The sequence below is a fragment of the Physcomitrium patens genome, chromosome 26 (assembly GCF_059467195.1).
Source record: "Physcomitrium patens ecotype Gransden chromosome 26, ASM5946719v1, whole genome shotgun sequence".
Classification (NCBI taxonomy): domain Eukaryota; kingdom Viridiplantae; phylum Streptophyta; class Bryopsida; order Funariales; family Funariaceae; genus Physcomitrium; species Physcomitrium patens.
The window spans coordinates 7,902,955-7,911,726 of record NC_143435.1 but is presented as its reverse complement, the minus strand read 5'-3'; the positions used below and the strand labels follow the sequence as shown (position 1 = coordinate 7,911,726).

Sequence of the window (8,772 nt, the reverse complement as noted above, 5' to 3'; positions counted from 1 at the left end):
GTTCACTCATTCATCTATTTGTTCATGTATTCGTTCATCCATTCGTTCATTCGTTCGTTTATATATTCATTCATCGATCGGGGACCGGATGAACCTCCCGAGCTGTGAACGAATGAAATCACGGCACCATCCACAATTTATTCATTCATCCCTATTCCAGTAAAAGTGAGGAAGGCCATTTCGCGGCGCTGAGGCCGTCGTGACGGCACTTTGGCGGCATCGCTCTCGCTCTAGCTGTGCGTGAGCGCGCGTGCAGGCGTGTGTGAGTCTCCGCGATGGAGGCCGTAGTGTGCGATGAACAAACGCCTTCAATGGCGAAACTCTCCACTCCCATTTTTCGAATTCCAAATCCACTGAGGTGGATTTCTATACTCTGATGATACTCTTGGAACTAGCGGAGCTTCAGCAACTTGATCTGAACCTGTCTGGGAATGTGTCGCCTGAGATCGCTCTCGCAGCGCGCCACTACAAAAAACAGAAGGCTTCAGTCAGTCTAGTTTCGCAGTTTATGGTTCATGATTGTGTTGGTGATTCGCCGGGGATTTTGAGGCCTTTCTCCGAAACTGTTACGAACTCGAAATGTGGCTGCTTGCCACTTTCAGCGCCACATGAATGGTGGTGCAGCGTCGGGTTGGCCTGGACGTGGCGCAGCTGACGCAGATCTGAGCTGGGGGACCCAACCAGGTGATATCACATTTTCCAACTGGTACAGGGGGATCTAGTTGAAAGAGAGGACGATAGCTACATTTCCATGTCAGGTTCGTCCATGACGATGGCTTATCGTACAGCCCATCTCTCACTCTCACTCACTCAACAGACTTTGTCACTATCCATTTCCTGTTTTGTTATTGCTGAACAAGCTAACGGATGTCGTAAGTGGCTGTTGTCAAGGCCAACATGTTTCGTTCGCGGCACGATTTGAGCAAAGGCCAGGGAATCAATTGGCTGCGTCAAGGGCTGCGTTGCATGTACTTTTACTTTGATCATTTCGGGTGTTAGAGTTGCCATGGGTTTAACTTAAAAAGTAGCTGTTTGGGTACTTGTTCATTTATTTATTTTCATCGTTGGATGTCTCCGTCCCGTGGATTTAAATTGGAGAATTGCATAGTGCCCTTCTTTTGACAGGAATTGGACATTTTTTATCAACAGAAGGGATCTAACTATGCTTTGAGGAGAAGCTTATTGGAGGTAAGACTCTTCTCACGCACTAGATGCATTTGCTAAGATGTAAGTTCTTTGCTTGTCTGGGTGGGAACGTCTCGAATTTCTGACGTGGTGAGTTCAACGTCGTTAAATTTTTCACATCAAAATGTGAGGCGGCAGCGGTGCTTTTTAAGGTGTTACCGAGATAGCATTTCTTTTTAAGTTTTTTGCAGGGTTTTCGAGATTTAACGAGTACGGAGCAGTCGGCTTTTGGTATTCTATGGTTGCCATATCCTCCGTCACAGAGGACCAGGCACTGCATCCGTTGCAGAAGTTAGACAATGGCGCAGGGAAGTCACCGAGTGTTGCGTGGTCTGGGATCGTCCATTTGGTAAACTTGTGCTTCGCTGTTGCGCTTAGATCAACCACACGAGGTTCCTTCACTTTGTCGTATCGTTATACTCAAGTGAATGCACTTCCTAAATCCTGATTTGCCTCAGCAATTCTTAGTGAGCTGTTTCAGGAGCACTTGAGCTTGTGCTATTTTAAATCGAGATTAGAAATCAAGTTAGTAAGTTTGTGGAAGAGGAACGATGTAGAGTCAGATAATTGAGCTGGGTCTTCAGGTTGTTGTGTGCATATTCTTCTGTCATCCTGGAAATTTCACAACATGGAGACTTGTATGTTGAGTGTTTATCCTTAGTTATTCTAACCTGTTTCATGAGTCATGCTGCAGGTGTATCATGACATTGTGCATAAAGCTTATAAGTTTTATTTATACTTGTCCTGAATGCGTGTATCATACCTTGGTACTCTATGTTCAGGTACATCTTTAACGTATAACAATGGTATACAAATTGTATTGTTCTCTTTGTCGTGCCTTTCCAAGTTGTATCTACTTTTTCGTCTGCAGCAGTAAATTCTCAACATGTCAATACTGTCTTTTCTAAAGAAATGCTATGCACGTTAAAACTTACACGCTGGTGTCCACAGGAATGCCTAAGTTGTTTTTCAAGGCATCATAAAATCCACATGCTGAGCTAAGCATGGATATATTGAGGTTCACTTGAACTAATGAGTGGTACGAAAACTTATTCTGAGGATTTAGAACCACAGGAACTGGATTTGTTTGTCCACAACATTTTGAAAATGTGAGGGTTCTTAGTTGTTGGTGAAGGTAAATAAACTTGTTAATAGTGAGTAAATGTAGTCCAGTACTAACTGAGGGAGGATAGAGAGGTGTGAGAGATATCATGTGTATATTGGAAATGCATGATAGAGTTGTGAGTGATAAATTAAATTCTTTTAATTAGGCTTTTCCTGTGGTGTGCATAGATTTTAAGTAGATTATAAAGCAACATGCAATCATTAGTTTCACTGTTTTTTAAAACTATTTCTACTAATCAGTTTCTAGCCTATGCAAGCCCATTCAGAATTTTGAGAAGTGATCAATTGCATGGTACTATTCTCAAAATCTTGTTGCTCTCTGCTCATCTTATCGACATTCTTGGAATCATATCTGTTGGATTCTGACCTTCTCATGAGCAGGTTGTTTCAGGTGTGCACTCTTTAATGATCCTTGAGAAAGGTGCTTTGTTTAGGACAGTGTACTATCACAGGTACGAAACTTGAACAGAGCAGTGTGACTCATTTGTGGGATCTAAAAAATTGTTTATTTAGTGGTACATTTCTTGTCTAATTGTGCTTCCAACTTCCTAAATCCTGCATACTTTAAGTGATGTGAATTTAATTATTTAGTTTGGTCTAGATATAAGCAGGAGTGCTCTTGAAGGGCTCAACAATTTGTGAACTGATCTCACACCAAAGTTGGTTGCTGTTATTACACAACTTTGCTTATTGACATTGAGGGGACTAATATTGCTATCAGTTTACAATCATTTATTTATACTTTAGCAATACAAGTTAAAGTAAAACTAAATAAAAGTAAATGAATTTGTACATGTGTGGAGTTGAAGACAGCTTCTGAGTCCTTCAAGCGAGATCCTTGAATCATGCAACTACCCTCCAAGAGTTTTTGCAGATACCCTTAAGAATACTCTTCAAACCTTAAAGAAATCAGATGCTAGATGGTTTATTGGATAGTGACTGGATCGATTATCTAATTTTTTGCCTGGAAGAGACTGGTGATCAGCAATGTATGCAATGTTGAATTCTCTGTGATTTTCTCAGCTACTTACAGAAGCCAGGCTCTAATTAGCTGTATGAAAGTTTTGGTTGAGAATTTGCTTAGCTGGGTGGATGTCTGGTGCTCTCATTCCACTTGTAAAACTTGAGTGAGAGTTTTACATGTGAACCTCAATCAATCAAAAACATTTGTTAACAGAGACTTTTTTAATACGTTACCTGAATGATGCACATAGCCAAAATGTGGTTTGACTGTATTTTCTTGCCTGCAGTGCAAGATGCAATGTATTTGAGATTGGAAGTAAATAAACAAAAAACAAATTTTAACAGTTCAACATTTCATTTCAATTAGTTTTGTCCTCATAGTCCAAACACAATGAGTAATGTTATGCAAAATTAAATGGAAGCATTGGTTGTGTAAAACAACAGTGGATGCTGTAGGTAGTATCTTTTGAAAAACACCTAAAACAACATAATCCACTAAACAACTTCTTTTCATGTTTAGTGCTCAATGAAATCCTCAACATTGATTGAATTTCTTTCCTATATCAAGAAAACGATTTACAAGTTCTGTAAAGATTTATTCTATCAGATTGTAACAAGTTCTAGTAGGGTCACACAACACAGTTTAACTTTTTAACCTGAATTTAAAACAAATGCTCCATGTATAGATAATTTGATTCAAATTTAGTAAATTCATGTCAAAAAAATTTCAAATCTTTATGAACATTCCTTCCTAAGAGAAGTCATTTTTTAAAGGATGATTTTTTTCCATTTCTTATTTACATATTGTGATAAGTTCCACTGTATTTATTAAAATATATCACAGTAGTACACACACATGTATACAGTTAATAAGAGATTTAATTTGAATGTATATCCTATCTTAATAAACTCATATGCAAAGCTTAAGTGTTTAAAGCAGTCTTACAAAAATTAAATTTATCTAAAAATAATTAAAAATCTGATTGGCACTTTAAATTTTATAAATTAAATAAATTTATTACGAATTTTAAAATTTTAAAAATTTATTTAAAAAATCTATACCACTTCATGATTTTTTATAATTAATACATCGTCATTAGATTTAGTTGGTATAATTTAAAATAATAAACATTTATCTTATGTATATATGTAATTTTAAAACTTTAAATATTTAAGTTATGTATATATATATATATATATATATATACATAAATTTTTATTTTTAAACATATAAATAATTAGATTTTAGAAGTATCAACAAGTATCAAAAATATGGAATTGAATAACTTCTTTCTTCTAAAAATTTACTTCAAATCCCAACGAGTAGGGCCATTGGAAAATCTTTTTTTAAAAAGAAGCTATCTTTATAGAAAAATTCCTATATCATTTTAAAGATTTTTAAAAGATTTATTTTCTATTTAAAAGCTTATGATTGCAAAATGATGGAGCTAAAGAAATTACTTTGCCTTTGAAAAAGAAACATTGAATAACCTCCATATAAGAACTTTAATATGGAAAGACCTAATATAATATGAATAAATTAATTGATCAATAATTCAAAATAAATTCACCAACAAGGCTCCCTTCTTCAAATGATAAGATAGATTATTAGATAGTAAAATGTCTTCTTAATATAAGAATAAATGAGACAACAAAATGAAATTTTATAATACTACTATGTGATGTAATTATTATCAAGGATATGACTTACAAACATATAAAGGATCAATACACTCTTATTTCACTCAAAGAAAATAAATATTTATTCAAAGATAATATAATATTAAGACTAGAATAACTATTGTCTAACACAAGAAGACTATGGACTCTTGAAACAAGACTAAGAACAAAAAAGATATTGACAAGAGTAAAGAAGGCCTTACTTTTGCCTTTATATATTCTATCTAACTAAGAGCTATGTGGTAATGTTCTATACGTCGTCCAACACATGCCTAATTTGCAAGACAAGTTCCCTACATGTGCACCAAATTGCCAACTTTTACCACATGTTATAATATGTGCAACATATGGCCACCTTATTAGCAAAGTTTTTAACCTATCACTTATCTATAAACATGTATAAATTCAAATTTAAGTTTATAAAGCTTCTAAAAAGCTTTTCTATAAAATATTATTATATTTAATTACTTCTATTTACTTCTATTTACTTCTATTTAATTCTTTTAATATATATATATATATATATTTGTATCATTATTTCTCTTTTTTTCTTTTTTAAACAAGTTCCACAAAAAGTGGTGATCACAAGTTGAAGAAGTCCAAGATGCAACAAATTATATTTGATACATACTCTAATCTTTTTTATCTTCAAAAGTAGTTCATAGGTTCTCTCAACCATTGATAGTATTTCATAACAAGGCAATAATACCATTCTATTATTTAATTATTTTTGAGATTTTTATAAATTTTTTAAAATAAAATATTTAGAATATCATTCAAGGTAGTTCCTACTTTCAATAATATCACCAAATATTTAAAGTCTCTTTTACGGCTATAATATCAAACATGCCATTCTTGAGGATCTTTATCTCTATTATATTATCTTAAAGGCTATGACAATCTTGATGCTTTGTTAGATAACTTAGCAAATAATAGCTCTTGAGTTAAATTTATTAATTATTGAATTCTATCTTCTTAGTGCCACACATATATTAAAACCAAAAATAAGGATAAAAGATAGCATGCAATCTTTATTATATCTTCTTTCTTTTATAGTATAAAATTACTTGATACTTTATCTTAATTTTTACAAATGTTATTAATGAAAAGCATCAATATTCTTTATTGAATTTACAAGCTTCTTATCTTGGTTCCATATACATTCTTTAATATCATATTTGTGCTAATTTATAAGATATTCTAACATATTTTGATACAACCTTAAACTTAAGACTTTTTCAATTTTAAATTCTTGAATATTGTCTACTTCTATAAGAAAAATGTGGCATTTGTCTTCTTTTTAATATATTCACAATTTTGTATGGCTCAAAAAAAGATAAATGGAATAGAAGATAGATCTTCATAGACTCCAATAGATATAATCAATAATCAACTAGATTAATTTCTTTACAAATACAAAATGGTCCAAGCCTACAAAAATCCAACTTCTTGCAAAGAAACTAATCTTGTTGTTACAACACAATAATCATAGTTTATTGTTAGAATAGAATTAAAGCTTATTCTTTCTAATATGCATTTTCATTAATTTTCTATTTTGCTTAAGCTTCTTTTAATTGTACCTTCATTATTGCATGTAGCTCTAATAAATAATTTATCAAATCTTTTATTCTAGAATTATCAACACTTGAGAAGTTTAAAATATTAAATTATAGATGATAATCATAATTAGCATAAAAATATGATTGTTGAATAGAAAAAAATATTATATTATTGTAGAAAAATTCTACTGATGGCAAAAAATTTGCCAAATTATTTTGATGGTAGTTGATGGTGCATCTTAAATATTGTTCCAAAACTTGATTTATATGTATTGTTTGTCCATTAATTTGAAGATATAAAGTTAATGATAGTTTTATATTTATCTTTAATATTTTAAGAATGGTTCTTTAAAAACTTGATACAAATTGAGTCCCATTATTTAATATAATATCTTTTAACAATCTATGATAGCAATAAATATGGTAAAAAAATCAATTATTTTTTTTACCTATAATAGATTTTATACATAGTATAAAATGTGCTCTCTTGATAAAACAATCTACTATCACGAATATAGAATTATTAAAACTTAAAATTAAAAGATTTGTGATCAAATCTATAGAAATAAAAGACAATGGTTGTTTAAGTATAAGTAGTAGTTAAAGAAGTTTTTATGTAAATAAAGATCGTTATACACAATACATTGAGTGCTACAAATAAATCATAAAATATGTAAATTAAACCAAATAAAAATACACATTCAACACACTTTCAAAGAAAGATTAGAAATTTATATCAAACTAAGTCAAGTTGTCTCTCACACCACAAAGGGAGAATCTACAAATACAAATGTGAAAATAAAAGAAATTCTAAAGCTTTACTAAAATGGCTAAAATACCTTAGCCAAGAAAATCCTTACAATAAGTTCTTTTATTCTTAAAATCACTCATAAGACTTGACTTGATAAGAATGTCAAGTCAAAGATTTTTTTTCCACTTAAATATTCAAATTCTAATTAATATGAACAAAGTCAATTAACAAAAAAACTATCAAGGGATGAAAAACCACTAACCAAATTAAATTACATATATTCAACAAGATTTGGCATCCGATGCTATATCACATGACAATTGTTGTATAAACAGAGATTGCTACATACAATATATCAAGTGCTACAAATCCATCATAAGTATGTAATTTAAACCAAATACAAATGCACATCCAACACACTTTCAAGTACTCTTTTTAGTTTTTTAGGAGCCCCTTTAATCAATTAGAACTACAAAATACATATTATTGAAGATGAATATCACAATGATGTGAATGCCAAATTGTATTCCTCCAAATTAGTATTCTAGTAGCTAAATTATTAGAGTATGTGACAAATACATTTGAAGAAATCTAAAATCCTTATCAAAAAATGAGGCATAGCTAAAAGGCTTCTTACAACAAGGACGAATCTAATCTCTTGAAAGGAGATTAAAAAGAGGTGGTATCAAATATGCCATATGTCATATGTCTACCTCAGGATGATTTCTAGATGTATTACAATAATCTATCAAAGCTTTAGTACATAAAGCTTCAAAATTCCTAAAAACATTTCTTCTTTGATTCATTAAGACTTCAATATGTACTCCAAAATATGCCAATACTTGATCAAGAAAAGCCATAGCTATCAATTTTGAAGAATTTTGTAATAAAACTACAAATTCAATCTACTTGCTAAAATGCTCTACTCTTATTAATATATATTTAACTCTACTTGAGATAACAACCAGTAGTCTAGCAGAGTCTAAAAACCAACAATAATATAAATCCATAATAAATAATAGCTTCAATTGAGATAATAAGGTGTTAAAGCTTGAACTAATTTAATCACACACTTCACATTGAAAAATATACATAGTCACTTGATACATAATACTCTACAAATATTGATTACAAAACATAGAATGTATCCTATATACCTCAAAATATCCAAGTTCTTTATGTACTTGGCATATTAAGAAGGTTCTTTGATCTAACTTTCGAACTATATGATTAGCTCTATTAAATCACACACAAAATAATAAGTTATTCTTCTAACAAAATCTTATTATTTAGTGACTAATCCTATCTCTTTTTATATTTAAAATAGTTCAAAGAAACGTTCTTTATTGAAGCTCGAATAAGATTATAAGATCTTCTTATATATTGCTAATTACTTGTTTCTTATCCAATTTTTTATCTAAATTTTGGTCAAAAACCATGGTTGTAGAACCTAATATTAAAGTCAAATATATGGCTATATACCATCTAGGAATTATCTCTTCATTATAA

At 31.2% G+C, this 8,772-nt stretch overlaps 1 long non-coding RNA gene across 2 annotated transcripts; it reads left to right on the top strand.

The window, feature by feature from the left end:
* Window positions 1-238: 238 nt before the first annotated feature.
* Window positions 239-3,317, top strand: LOC149986227 (uncharacterized). Of its 2 annotated transcripts, XR_016501251.1 has the most exons (5): window positions 239-1,188; window positions 1,377-1,534; window positions 1,880-1,967; window positions 2,137-2,224; window positions 2,692-3,317. It is a non-coding gene; the product is annotated as an uncharacterized LOC149986227 (long non-coding RNA). The 2 variants fall into 2 exon arrangements; XR_016501252.1 differs by lacking the exon at window positions 239-1,188 and having other exon boundaries at window positions 1,197-1,534.
* Window positions 3,318-8,772: the final 5,455 nt, after the last annotated feature.